Raw genomic sequence first — 14,627 nt, 5'->3', positions numbered from 1 at the left:
ACCAAAACTCAGCAAAGATAAAAAGACCTGAACACCCTAAACAAACTTGACCTAATTGACATTTATAGAACTTTCCACCAAACAGAAAAACAACATTCTTTCCAAGAGCACATGAAGGGTTCAGCAAGATCAATCATAGTCTGGGCCATAAAACAGCCTCAACAAATTTTAAACAACTAAAATCATAAAAAGTATGTTCTCTGACCACAACTGAATTAAATTAGAACAATATCTGGAAAATCTTTCAAATATTTGTAAGTTAAACAACACACTTCTAAATATTAACCCATGTGTCAAAGAGGAAGTCACAAGGGAAAGTAGAAAATATTTTGAATTGAATAAAAATAGAAACACAATATATCAAAATGTGTGGGGTATAGCCAAAGTGGTGCCTAAATGGAAATTTAAATATTAAACTAGAAAATAAGAAAAGTTTCAAATTATTAATCTATGTCCCTTAAGAGGCCAAAAAAAAAAAAAAGAGAGCAAATTAAATTCAAAGTGAACTGAAGAAGTAGGAAATAAGGAAGATTGGAGAGGAAATCAGTAAAACTGAGAACAGAAACAACAAATGAGAAAAATCAGTGATACCAAAAGCAATTTATTTGAAAAGACCATTAAAATCATATAAACCTATAAATAGACACATCAAGAAAAACTATGTTTAAAAATCTGTAGGAGCAGAAATCAAATCAGTGCTGGCCCCTGGCTTCACGTTAGGGGAGGGGACTGAGTGCAAAGGAGCGGGAGGCAGTTCTGAGGGGTCTGGAGATGTGCCACGTGTTGGTCGTGGTGGTTCTGTGATTGTACTCATTTATCAAGATACATGGAACTGTACACATAACAAGGGTGATTTTACTGTATGTAAATCATATCTCAGTGAACCTGAAGTAAAAGAAAATACAAGAGTGCGTTTTAGTATTTTATGTAGAAGGAGAATTTCATGAAATTTTTGCTTTGGATGCATGTGTGTTCTGGATTGCAGTAAGAAAATGCTTTTTATCCGATAAAATTGGAGTTAGAAAAAGCAAGTCATTGTCTGAGAATGTGCCAAGGTCCTCCCTATCCTGGGACTTGACACGAGTCGGTCCCTCTGCCTGAATCACTGAGATAGTTCGTTCTCCAACTTCAAGTCACCTCAGGGAGCCTTTTCCAGGCCACGCTGTCACGAAACCCAATGCCTCCCCACCCTCTGAAGCAATAATTCTCTCATGCTCTTTATTTCCTTTATATCATTTACTAAAATCTATGCTTATTATTTCTATAGCAGTACACTGAGTCTGTGGGCTTAGAGGTTGTAATCAGATAACAGCTTTATCCTTTGCCGCCACTTTCCCGAGAACCTGCCCTGTGGAGCTACTCCTTTCTCTGCCTCTGAACAACTCAGGAAGGCCACAGAACATATCTACCCACTATCTCTATAAAAAGCCCTTTACACTTCATCTTAAATTACATTTCATCTCTAGGCCAGCTATCACTGGCTTTGAGACAGGCGATACGTGGACCCCTGGGCTGGACAGCTGGTGTTTGTCAAGTAGAGTAAAATTCAAGCTTTGTTCTCACCCAGACACTCCGAGGACAAAGCTAGTGGCAGAAGCTGAGCTCTGCAGAAGTAACGAGATTAGGTGCCCTCCCTTGAGGTCAAGGAAAACCCTGTCTGCACACGGACAGGAAGGCTTCTTGCGAGTCAAAAAGGGGGGGCCCAACTCCATAATAGGTGTGGACATGCACCCACATGCCACTGTGGTAGAATCCATCTTAGCGGAAAATTGCACGCCCCTCTTGCGGAGGGTCCAAGGACCAGTCAGTTGTGAAAACAGAAACATGTAAAATTGGCCACATGTGAACAAAGACCACAGCTTCCCAGGGGCTCAGTGGTAAAGAATTTGCCTGCCGATGCAGGAGACAAAAGAGACGGGGGTTCAATCCCGGGGTGGGGAAGATCCCCTGGAGGAGGGCATGGCAACCCTCTCCAGTACTCTTGCCTCGAAAATGCCATGGACAGAGGAGCCTGGTGGGCTACAGTCCATAGAGTCGCCAAGAGTCAGACGTGACTGAGCAGCCGTGCAACGCATGCTCGCAAAGACCTGGAAAGACTACCCTGCATAAGAGATTTAAATTACCTCTTTGCTGTGCTCCTCATTCAGGACACCTCCACTCCTCTCTGGGTGTGTATTTCTGCCTTGCTTCTGTCTTAAATAAACAAACAGTTTCTCTCTGTGCTTTCCCACATGTTATTATGCTGTCTCTCTAATAATAAACTTAGTTTCTAATAATAAACTTTTCCCTGTTTTCACAGTTTTTGCCTCCTTGAAACATTCTTACTTTCAAAAGGAGGCAGGGGTAGGGGTGGGGTGGGGGAGCCTAAGGAGGAAGCCAGGATGACTTTGCTCCTATCCTCAAGCCCTGGTGGTCCAGTGGCTAGGATTCTTGGTTTTCATCCAGGCTACCCAGGTTTAAGGGGCTTCCCAGCTGGCTCAGAGGTAAAGAATTCGCCTGCCAATGCAGGAGACACAAGAGACACCGGTTTGATCCCTGGGTCAGGAAGATCCTCTGGAGGAGGAAATGGCAACCCACTGAAGAATTGATGCTTTTGAACTGTGGTGCTGGAGAAGACTCTTGAGAGTCCCTTGGACTGTAAGGAGAGCCAACCAGTCCATCCTAAAGGAAATCAACACTGAATATTCATTGGAAGGACGGATGCCGAAGCTGAAGCTCCAGTACTTTGGCCACCTGATGTAAAGAGCTGTCTCATTGACCCTGATGCTGGGAAAGATTGAAGGCAAAAGGAGAAGGGGGCAGCAGAGGATGAGATGGTTGGATAGCATCACTGATTCAATGGACATGAATTTGAGCAAACTCCGAGAGAGTGGAGGACAGAGAAGCGTAGTGTGCTGTAGTCCATGAGGTTGCAAGGAGTCAGACATGACTTAGCAACTGAACAACAGCAAGAACAACCCAATTCCTGGGCAGGGAACTGAGATGTCTCTTCAGAACTGCTCACTGCTCTCTCTCCCAGATAAGCTTGACTTGGAAAATTGTGCTGAGGAACAAAGACAGCGCAGCTGGCGTCTTTGTGTGTTTCTTTCCAGCCTCACTCAGCATCCCACCGTACCCATCAAAGCCAGAGGCAGGGAAGCAAGGGGAGGAAACGCTTCACTTAATAACCAGCTCAGACCAGCAGTGGTTTTGGTTTCCTCTGGCTGTGGCAGATGTTCGGATTGACTTTTGCTCTGTGGGATGTTTGTGGGTTTGTATAGCCCCGTGATTGCTAGCTACCTCCTACCTACACTCTATATCCCAAGCTTTGAATTTACATAGGTGTTGAATTGGCTGCAGTTCTCCTCACTTCCTATTTTCTGGGCCCTTTGCAACATGCTCTTGGCAGCTACTCCATCAAAAGGTGGAGCTTTCTTGCCACACTCCTGCAATCTGGATTGGCCTTATAACTGGCTTTGGTCAATAAAACGAGGTGGAAGCAACCTTATGCCAGCTCTGAGCCAAGGCCTCAGAAAGCTCTGTACACTTCTGCTGTCAATCCTAAAACACACTCAGGCTAGTCTTCTGGATCACTGGCCCTGTGGCCCCGGCACCTCTTATCAGTGCATCCACGCCCAGGCAACCTTCAGAAGCAGAGCTGTCCAGGAGTGAGCTTTGCTGAGATTACAAGAATTTCATGCAGGAGCCCAGCTCATACTGCTGACTCACAGAAGGGTGACCTAACTGTATGGTTGTTTCAAGACACTAAATTTTGGGGTAGTTAGATACACAGTGTTAAATAAAACAAAGTGGACTGAGAAAATTTGAAGATCTAATTGGCGTTATTCAATGATTCATGAAATGGACAGCACCCTATCTAACAAAGAGGAGTGTGCTCAGGGAATTCCCTGGTGGTCCAGGGGTTAAGGGGGCTTCCCTGGTGGTGCTAGTGGTAAAGAATCTGCCTGCCAAAAAAATGCAGGAAACACGAGAGTCGTGAGTTTGATCCCTGGGTCAGGAAGATTCCCTGGAGTAAGACCCTGCACTTTCACCGCCATGGGCCCCGGTTTGACCCCTGGTCGGGAAACTAAGATCCCACAAGTCCCACAGCATGCCCACCCCAAACAGACAAACAAAGAGAAGTGTGCTCTGAGGAGATGCACAAGATGCAAAGATTTTACAGGCAGAAGGAGGCCGAAGGAGGGTGAGACAAGGAGGTTAAAAGTGAATTTTCCAGGGATGATCCCCTTGCCTTATGGGAAGGCAGTGGGTCTTATCAAGCTGATTGCTTCACAAGGGTTGCTCAGGTAATTTCAGAGTAATTGGTTTAAAAGTCCACTCTAGGGAGAAGCTGAAACTGCTATATCATCTCACGGAAAAATCTGAACAAAGTTTTTAGCCATCCCAATACTAAGTCTTGGTGGGACTTAGCATTCACTGTGCTAAGTCGTGTCCGACTTAGTCAGTCGTGTCCGACTCTTTGCAACCCCATGGACTGTAGCCCGCCAGGATCCTCTGTCCATGGGAATTCTCCAGGCAAGAATACTGGAGTGGGTCACCATGCCCTCCTCCAGGGGATCTTCCCCACCCAGGGATCAAACCCAGGTCTCCTGCATTGCAGGCGAATTCTTTACTGTCTGAGCCACCAGGGAAGCCTATGAATACTGGAGTGGGTAGCCTATCCCTTCTCCAGGGGATCTTCCCAACCCAGGAAATGAACCAGGGTCTCCTGCCTTGCAGGCGGATTCTTCACCAGCTGAGCAACCAGGGAGGTCCAGGACTTAGCATAAGTGACTCCATTTGAGGCTTGGGGTTTTTTGGTTTTTTTTTTTTGAAAACAGCAATTAGCTAACTGATACAGTCTGTTAAGAAGTTATCTGTGCCAGGTGGATTCTAGTTAAAAATTTGCATGGCATACTCTTATCTTGCTTTAATTTGTGTGTGTGTGTCCTTTTGAGTCTTTCTTTTTAAACTTTATTTATTTATGGCTGTGCTGAGTCTTCGTTGCTGTACTTGGGCTTTCTCTAATTGTGGCAAGTGGGGGCTGCTCTTTAGTTGCGGTGCGTGGGCAATGCATGCAGTGCAGTGCATTGCAACGGCCTCTCTTGTTGGGGTGCACGGGCTTCATTAGCTGTGACATGTGGGCTCAGCAGTTACAGCATGCAGGCTCCAGAGGGTGGGCCCAGTACTTCGGCACACGGGCTCAGTTCCTCCACAGCAAGTGGAATCTTCCAGGACCAGGGATCAAAGCAGAGTCCCCTGCATTGCAAGGCGGATTCTTAACCACTGGACCACTAGGAAAGCTCCTTATGATTCTTTTCTTAAAAAAATCCAAATAACAGGATGAGAATTATTGTTTATTTTGGTTTTCCAAGCCAACTTTTCTTGGCATAGGCTCTTTGACTCCCATCTTGTGAAGCAGAGATTATTATCTACTTTATGAATAGCTAATTGAGTCCATGAAACTTAAAAGATGAGTCCAAAGTTACTTAGCAAGATGTAGAGCTAGAATATGAACCTAGGCAGTCTGGCTCCAGAGCTGATGCTATTAAACATCATCTACTCTGTTCCCTGTCACACTGAGAAGCATTTCCTGGTGTGTGTGTAAACCAGTTTGAGAAGCACGGGCTTAAAATAATCTTTATCTGTACACTGTGACCTCTAGCCTTCACTTTCCCAAAGTTATTTCTAAATTACAGGCAGCACTCCCCAAAACATAAACATCTCTTTCAAATCAATAAGAAAAATATTGACAACCAATAGAAAAACGGGCAAAGGATATAGATTATTTATGGAAAAGGAAATTCAAATGGTTTTTAATTTGATTGAAATCAAAATAGTTAATTTCACTCTTAACTTTAAAAATAACCGTTGATCTATTTAATTTATTTCGGCTGCACTAGATCTTGTTGCTGCGCCCGGGCTGTCTCTGGCTGCAGCGAGCAGGGCTACTCTTTGTTGTGGTATGCAGGCTTCCCGTCGCAGCGGCTTCTCTTGCTGCAGACGATGGGTTCTGGGTGTGCACAAGCTTTAGCGGTTGTGACACACGGGCTTAGTTGCCCCGGGGCACATGGGATCTTCCCGGACTAGGGATAGAACCCACATCCCCTGCACTGGCAGGTGGACTCTTAACCACCCTTGTAGGGACCACAAGGGAAGTCTCTACTCCCAACTTTTAAAATGTAAATTAAAATAACAGTGACACACTTTTTTGCCATCAGATAGACACAGGTAAAGAAGCTTGATAACAAGCTCAGTTGGCAGGAGCCAGGGAAGGAAATTAGTACCGTTCATACTGTCCACACATTGTTGGTTTTTTTTCCTTGTCCATTCCAGCCGGCAATGAAAGCAAAGAGTCTTAACTACTGGCCCTCTTAACTACTGGAATTTCCTGTCCACCTATTGTTGATGGAAGGGTACAATGCAACCTCTATAGATGGCAATCTTAAAATATCCGTTATTTAATATGAAATTAAATATCCTGGTAGCTCAGATGGTAAAGCGTCTGCCTACAATGCAGGAGACCTGGGTTCAATCCCTGGGTCGAGAAGATCCCCTAGAGAAGGAAATGGCAACCCACTTCAGTATTCTTGCCTGGAGAATTCCATGGACCAAGGAGCCTGATAGGCTACAGTCCATGGGGTCGCAAAGAGTCGGACATGGCTGAATGACTTCACTCACATATTCTTTGACCAAGCAATTCTGCTTCAAAGAATATACATCTACGCTGGACTTTTTGACACTCAAAGGGAGTGCTATTACAAGCAAGAACTACCCCAGATATCTGCAGGTACAGTCACCCTGACCATGAATTACACACAAGGACCTTCATTGCAGCACCGTGTGTGTTGGTAAAATACTAGAAATAACTCAATTATGTCTCAATAGATGAACTGTTAAATAAAAGGACCCTTATCCCTACAATAGAATGTAACACAATGGTTAAAAATGAGACAACTCTGTAAATATTGATTTCAAGATATGAAATGTAAAAAACAAAGGCAAAGAACACTGAGCATGATATACTAGTATTTATGTAATTTATACAGAATATATGTAAATCCACAGTTGTATGAGAAGGCAGACAGACCCAGGAAGCTGACAGACCCAGGTCTGGGGGCTCTGAAATTGTACAATTCTGGTGGCCCTTTCTAAGAAAAAGAATGCCAAAAGCACAAATATAAAATTAGGTACAATGGCTGGGAAGGGCCCAAGCAAGCAAGAGACCCTGGTGTGTTAGTCGCTCAGATGTGTGCAACTCTCTGCAGCTCCGTGGACTGAAGCCCGCCAGGCTCCTCTGTCCTTGGAATTCTCCAGGCAAGAATACTGGAGTGGGTTGCCATTCCCTTCTCCAGTCTCCTGGAGACTGAAGAACCCCGGTCTCCTGCATTGCAGGTGGATTCTTTACCACTGAACCACCAGGGAAGCCCAGGAAGGGACTCTGATGCCGAAACATAATTAGCTTCACAGTCAGTTCAGTTCAGTTCAGTTGCTCAGTCGTGTCCAACTCTTTGCGATCCCATGGACTGCACATCTGCAGCACACCAGGCTTCCCTGTCCATCACCAACTTCCAGAGCTTGCTCAAACTCATGTCCATCAAGTTGGTGATGCCATCCAACCATCTCGTCCTCTGTCGTCCCCTTCTCCTCCCACCTTCAATCATTCCCAGCACCAGGGTCTTTTCCAATGAATCAGCTCGTCACATCAGGTGGCCAAAGTATTGGAGCTTCAGCTTCAGCATCAGTTCTTTCAATGAATATCCAGGACTGATTTCCTTTAGGATGGACTGGCTTGATCTTCTTGCAGTCCAAGGGACTCTCAGGCGTCTTCTCCAACACCACAGTTTGAAAGCATCAAGTCTTCAGTGCTCAGCCTTCTTTATGGTTTAAGTGTCACATCCATGCATGACTACTGGAAAAACCATAGGTTTTACTAGACAAACCATTCTTGGCAAAGTAATGTCTCTGCTTTTTAATATGCTGTCTGGGTTGGTCATAGCTTTTCTTCCAAGGAGCAAGTGTCTCTTAATTTTATGGCTGCAGTTACCATCTCCAGTAATTTTGGAGCCCAGAAAAATAAAGTTTGTTACTGTTTCCAATAAATTGCCTGTATTCAGAAAGAGGGCTTCCCTGACAGCTCAGTTGGTAAAGAATCTGCCTGCAATGGAGGAGACCCCAGTTCGATTCCTGGGTAGGAAAGATCCCTTGGAGAAGGGAAAGGCTACCCACTCCAGTATTCTGGCCTGGAGAATCCCATGGGGTTGTAAAGAGTCAGACAGGACTGAGCAACTTTCACTTTCACTTTCACTTTCATCTGGGAAGATGCAAAAGAAACCAGTAAAAGATTTTGGCTCCTGAGAGGTGAACTGGTACAGAACAGAAAAAAACAAAACAAAACAAAACAAAACAGGGGATGTGCCTTTCCTCCTTTGGGATTTTGCACATATGCTCTGTATTCAATAGGAAGAGTTCTTTTGTAAATATTTGCAGTGTCAAATCAATACAATTCCTAAATAATTAAAACATAATAATTTCTCAGTGTAGTTGCTCAGTCGTGTCCAACTCTTTGCTATACTCCATGGACTGTAGCCCACCAGGCTCCTCTGTCCATGGGATTCTCCAGGCAAGAATACTGGAGTTGGTTGCCATTCCCTTCTCCAGGGGATCTTCCCGACCCAGGGATTTAATCCAGGTCTCCTGTATTGCAGGCAGATTCTTTACCATCTGAGCCACCAAGGAAACCCTGGTGTTTTATAGGTACCAACACAACAGTTGTTTACAATGAGAAAGCTCTATATTTAATAATTTATTAGTTTCTCTAATTTTAAAAGGATCCATCATTTGGCCACCGAGTAAGAACAGGATAAGACCTCTTCTAGGCCTAATATAAACAAACACACACACAATAGAGCAACCTAGTAAGACCGTGTGGGACATTTATATCTCAGAGACACAGAGAAGTCACCTTCCCCCTAGAAGGCCGTACTTAAGGTTTAACAAGACAGCTTTTAATTTTTAACTGCATATGCCTTAAAGAGCCTCCTCAATACTTAGGGCGAAATTCAATTTCTCCAGTTAACTAGGTACTCACAAGAATTTCTCAGAGAAAGAATTTCTTGGAGAAAGGTACATTTCTTTCTTTAGAGATTTCAGTCATTTTCAAGACAAAAAAGAAGGTACATACTTTTGTTGGATGGTTGAGCTAAGGATAATGACTATTGTTTTTTTAACAAAAAAGAAGGTACATACTTTTGTTGGTTGCTTGAGCTAAGGATAATGACAATTGTTTTTTAAATGCCAGTAGCTTCTTTCCATCATAAGAAGTAATCAAATCTAGATCTTAAAATTGGACTTAAGGTTTTATTTCTCATATACTATTGATCATCTTACTGTACCTTCTTGCTAATTTTTTTTTTTTACAGCATCCTGTTTTTCTTTCATAGATACTCTAGCTTATCTATGAGGAAGTTTATTATAATTTATGAGGCGTTTCCCTCTTCTCTGTTTCCTCCGTGTTGTTTTTTTTCCCAGCCACAGACAGAGCCCAGACTTTCATAGATCTCTGCCTGTCTCGTGTGTCCATCCACACACGTATCTGTATATCTCTGGTGCCTCAGGTGGTAAAGAATCTGTCCACAGTGTGGGAGACCCAAGTTTGATCCCTGGGTTGGGAAGATCCCCTGGAGAAGGATATGGCAACCCACTCCAGTATTCTTGCCTGGGAAATCCCAAGGACAGAGGAGCCTGGTGGGCTACAGTCTATGAGGTCACAAAGAGTTGGACACGACTGAGTGAGTAAAGACAACATCTCAATGGAAGGAGAAAGGCAAAAGGTGTGTGTGTGGCGGGGGGGTATCTCTCATGCAAAAAGTCCAAAATACAGTTCTACCTGAAGTGGTCAGTCCGAGTGTGGCTGTGAAGTGCCAAGCAAGAGATGGCACACAGGAGTGGCCCTTGATGCTGACTGGGGGCCATGGCAGACCAGTTACCAGGCTCCTGAGACCAGCCCTGCATTGGGAGGGGTGGGGAAGGGCACAGGCCGGCCCTCCTCCCAGTTAGCAGGGACATGGTGGGATCCCCTCCGTGGTCTTCCCCCTGGGAGAAGCAGGAGCCCTCCTTTATTTCGAAGTGCACTGGAAGGTTGCTGGCCGTCACAGAGCCTGGGGCCTGCAGGAGCTGCTTCCCGGAGTCAGGGCTACTGTTCTCTGGCTCCAGAGGCCTGGGGGCTTGCGGGCCAGGCTGCTGCCCGGGTCAGGCAGGCTCCTGTCGGGCACTGTCACCGAGGGGCAGAACAGATCCAGGAGGGTGCTGGTGTCCACGTGGAAGCCGTGCCTAGTCTGCCTGGTCTTCAGGTCATCCAGGTTGGAGTCTGTGGATCCAAGTGGTCCTTGAGCTCGGTCCCTGACTGGACTCGGTAATGCAGACAGCAGGAGGGGCTGGGGAAGAGACGGGCGCCCCCAGGCCTCTTCGGGGAGTGAGCCAAACTGTCCAGGTGGTTTAGGCTGAGGCACCTGATGGGGGACGGGGGCGGGGCTGGGAGGGGCAGGGACTGTGGGGAGGGCGCTCCCCCCAACCCCCCATCTGTAAAGGGTGTGGTTGATGTGGCCTGGGCGGCAGGCTCAGATTCTCCCACAGAATGGTGTCCAAAATCACTGCAGCTGGTGACTCAGCCGTGAAATTGAAAGACGCTTGCTCCTTGGAAGAATGTGACCAATTTCAGCCGTGAAATTAAAAGACGCTTGCTCCTTGGAAGAATGTGACCAACCTGGACAGCACATTAAAAAGCAGAGACATTACCAACAAAGGTCTGTCTAGTCAAACCTATGGCTTTTCCAGTAGTCGTGTATGGATGTGAGAGTTGGACTATAAAGAAAGCTGAGCACCGAAGATTTGATGCTTTCAAACTGTGGTGTTGGAGAAGACTCTTGAGAGTTCCTTGGACCGCAGGGAGATTCAACCAATCCATCCTAAAGGAAATCATCCTGAATATTCATTGGAAGGCCTGGTGCTGAAGCTGAAACTCCAATACTTTGGCCACCTGATGCGAAGAACAGACTCATTGGAAAAGACCCTGATGCAGGGAATGATTGAAGGTGGGAAGAGAAGGGGACGACAGAGGATGAGATGGTTGGATAGCATCAGGGAGGCGATGGACATGAGTTTGAGTAGGCTCTGGGAGGTGGTGATGGACAGGGAGGCCTGGCATGCTGCAGTTGGACACGAATGAGTGACTGAACTGAACTGGAGACAAGGGAGTCCCCATCACAGAGGACTGGAATCCTTGGCCCAGGGACTCTGAGGTGACCTGGGGGGTGGGGAGGGCTCCTTCTTGATTTCAACCAAGGGCCTGCTGGACAGGGGACTCTCTTTGCCAAGGGGCTGCTGGGGGCAGCTCAGTGATGTCACAGATGATGGGTCGAGAGCTGGCAACAGCATCTGGGGAGGCCAGGCGGGAGCCTCATAGGGGCTGTAGTGGACCTGCTCCAGGGAGTGTTGCCAGCCATTCTGGGGCTTGGGATGTGCCGAGCCGCCGTCTTCAGCATCACCGGGATCGTTCTCATCACCTGCAGGATCCGGCTGGACGCGCCAACTGGATGAGAACGTGGACGAGCCTGTCGACCGCCTTCTGCGGCCTGGCTTGCTTCTGCTGCAGGCCGGCCACGTCCCGCCACGGGGCCTCGTCCTCTGCCTCATGCGGGGCGGGTTGGGGTCCGTGCTCTCCTGCTTCCCCTTCATCCACGGAAAGGCGGTCAGCAGCCTGGTGATACTGTCCTGGCGAAGCTTTATGTCCTCACTCCTCGGTGGACGCACGGTCACTTCCCTCCTGATTGTTCTCCAGGAGCTACTCCTGGCCGCGCAGGAAGCGCGGTGCTGGCACTCGGGGTCATCGACTCTGGCCTGACCCGGCTGCCGGTCTCGATGAGGACCACCTTCCGGAAGCCACAGGGGTCGAGCAGCCGCACGAGGCTGGCCGCGCCTTGCTCGGGGACTCAGGCAGCCAGCCAGCCTGGTCGAGCACGTGGACACAGCTCCACGTGTCTGTCAGGGGTCGCTCAGGAGGGTCCACGGCTTGACCAGAAAGGCCGGATCGTTGCTGGGCCCGCTTGAGCCAGGGACCGTCGGTGAGATGGAGATCCGTCTGACCGGAGGCAGCGCAGCCGCTGCCGGTAGCGGCCCCGCGACCGGCGGGGACCGCGTGGCCGCCACCATCTTGCAACAGGCGCGCTCCCACCAGCTCCGCCGGCTCTCCTCCTTGTTGCTTTTTATTTTAATTTTTTTGTTCCTGTCCAAAATCTCCCTTAAATGTCTAGTGATCTTGACCTGAAAACTCCTGCTTAAAAGCAAGCCACCGGCAAGCTGGTGGGCCACTGTGGTATCCAGGTGGGAACTAGTAGCCTTACTGTGAGTTATTGAGAGACAATCCAGACTTTAAAAGTTTTGAATCAGGGGCTTCCCTGGCTGTCCAGTAAAGACTACCTTCTGATGCAGGGTGGAGGAGGGATCCGAGGTGCTAAGATTCTACCTGCGTTGTGGCCAAAAAACCAAAACGTAAAACAGAAACAATATAATAACACATTCAGTAAAAACTTTTAAAAGATTTTTATTTGAATCACATTCAAACGTCTGTATCTGTGGGTATTTTCCCTTGAGGGAGGCAGTTGCCTCCAAGCGTCAGACTCCTGGGTGATTGAAAGTGGATTGCCGGTCTTCTGGGACCCAGCTGGGGAAAGGAGGCTGCGGGTTCACTGCTTGGGATATAGGCCTCCCATCAATAAAAGTCTCTGTATTCAGTATGGAGCCTCCTCTGCTCTCCATTGGGTTTGAGGTCCCCAAGGCCAGATTTGTGTGGTTTGGCCCTGTTTTGCAGAAAGTTTGCACCTTCATCTCAGGCTCAAAGGATTTGTTAACAAAATAAGCCACTCATTTTATACAGATAAATAATACAGATATTTATTAGAGAATTATCTAACTTACTTTCAACATACTAATATTAAAAGAAAAGAGAACTAGAAAGAGCAGAGACTATATAACCAAATTGAGTTCTGACCAACATCCAGATTTAAACAGTCCTGTGTCACAGCACATCTGGAGTCCCAATTGGGAAAGGGTCCCAGGCAGCGTGTCCCGCTCCATGGGTGAGCCTTCAAAGATTGCCATTTAGGGTTCCCACTTATAATCCCAGGATGGATGCAAACTGATATCATCATCAATCTGTGACCAAGTTGCAAGCTTGGTTTCAAGTTAATGATGTTGGTTTTGCCATGTAAAACTTTGAACGTTGCTAAGCCCTGACCTGCCTCTTGAGAAACCTATATGCAGGTCAGGAAGCAACAGTTAGAACTGGACATGGAACAACAGACTGGTTCCAAATAGGAAAAGGAGTACGTCAAGGCCGTATATTATCACCTTGCTTATTTAACTTATATGCGGAGTACATCATGAGAAACACTGGGCTGGAAGAAGCACAAGCTGGAATCAAGATTGCTGGGAGAAATATCAATAACTTCAGATATGCAGATGACACCACCCTTATGGCAGAAAGTGAAGAGGAACTCAAAAGCCTCTTGATGAAAGTGAAAGAGGAGAGTGAAAAAGTTGGCTTAAAGCTCAACATTCAGAAAACGAAGATCATGGCATCTGGTCCCATCACTTCATGGGAAATAGATGGGGAAACAGTGGAAACAGTGTCAGACTTTAATTTTGGGGCTCCAAAATTACTGCAGATGGTGATTGCAGCCGTGAAATTAAAAGATGCTTACTCTTTGGAAGCAAAGTTATGACCAACCTAGATAGCATATTGAAAAGCAGAGACATTACTTTGCCAACAAAGATCCGTCTAGTCAAGGCTATGGTTTTTCCAGTGGTCATTTATGGATGTGAAAGTTGGACTGTGAAGAAAGCTGAGCACCGAAGAATTGATGCTTTTGAACTGTGGTGTTGGAGAAGTCTGTTGAGAGTCCCTTGGACTGCAAGGAGATCCAACCAGTCCATTCTAAAGGAGATCAGTCCTGCATGTTCTTTGGAAGGACTGATGCTAAAGCTGAAAGTCCAATACTTTGACCACTGCATGTAAAGAGTTGACTCATTGGAAAAGAGTCTGATGCTGGGAGGGATTGGGGGCAGGAGGAGAAGGGGACGACAGAGGATGAGATGGCTGGATGGCATCATCAACTTGATGGACGTGAGTTTGGGTGAACTCCGGAAGATGGACAGGGAAGCTGGTGTGCTGCAATTCATGGGATCACAGAGTCAGACACTACTGAGCACCTGAATTGAACTGAACTGAACTGAAATACAGTGGACTTTCCAGACCTCCTGTTACTAATTTCCCCAGCAGCCGGTGACTGGTACACTTCCACTTTCTTGGGACACTTTCCTTGGCCTCCAAGACCCAACACTTACTGATATCCACCTCTGTAACCACTCGATCTCCACTGCCTTTCTCATCCTGACATTAAATGCTGCAGCTGTCCAAAGCTTGGGCTTGAGCCCTCTTCTCTTCTCACTTTGCTACCTTTGGAAAGCTCCTCCTTAAGAACTGGAAATTTTAGCACTCGCCTTCCTGTCTGGATTGCACCAATAATCCTGAAGTTATTTTTGCATACAACCTTGACTCCTTTATCCCTTCATCCTTTCCCAGCACTCCT

The 14,627-nt window shown here is 46.7% G+C and overlaps 1 pseudogene; it reads right to left on the bottom strand.

Annotated features, from left to right (window-relative positions):
* Positions 1-4,798: 4,798 nt before the first annotated feature.
* On the bottom strand, positions 4,799-12,489 carry LOC109576551 (heat shock factor protein 1 pseudogene; annotated as a pseudogene).
* Between the last annotated feature and the right edge of the window lie 2,138 nt (positions 12,490-14,627).

Source organism: Bos indicus, chromosome 23 (genome assembly GCF_029378745.1).
Source record: "Bos indicus isolate NIAB-ARS_2022 breed Sahiwal x Tharparkar chromosome 23, NIAB-ARS_B.indTharparkar_mat_pri_1.0, whole genome shotgun sequence".
NCBI classification, from domain to species: Eukaryota; Metazoa; Chordata; class Mammalia; order Artiodactyla; family Bovidae; genus Bos; species Bos indicus.
This window is presented reverse-complemented; position numbering and strand designations above follow the sequence as displayed.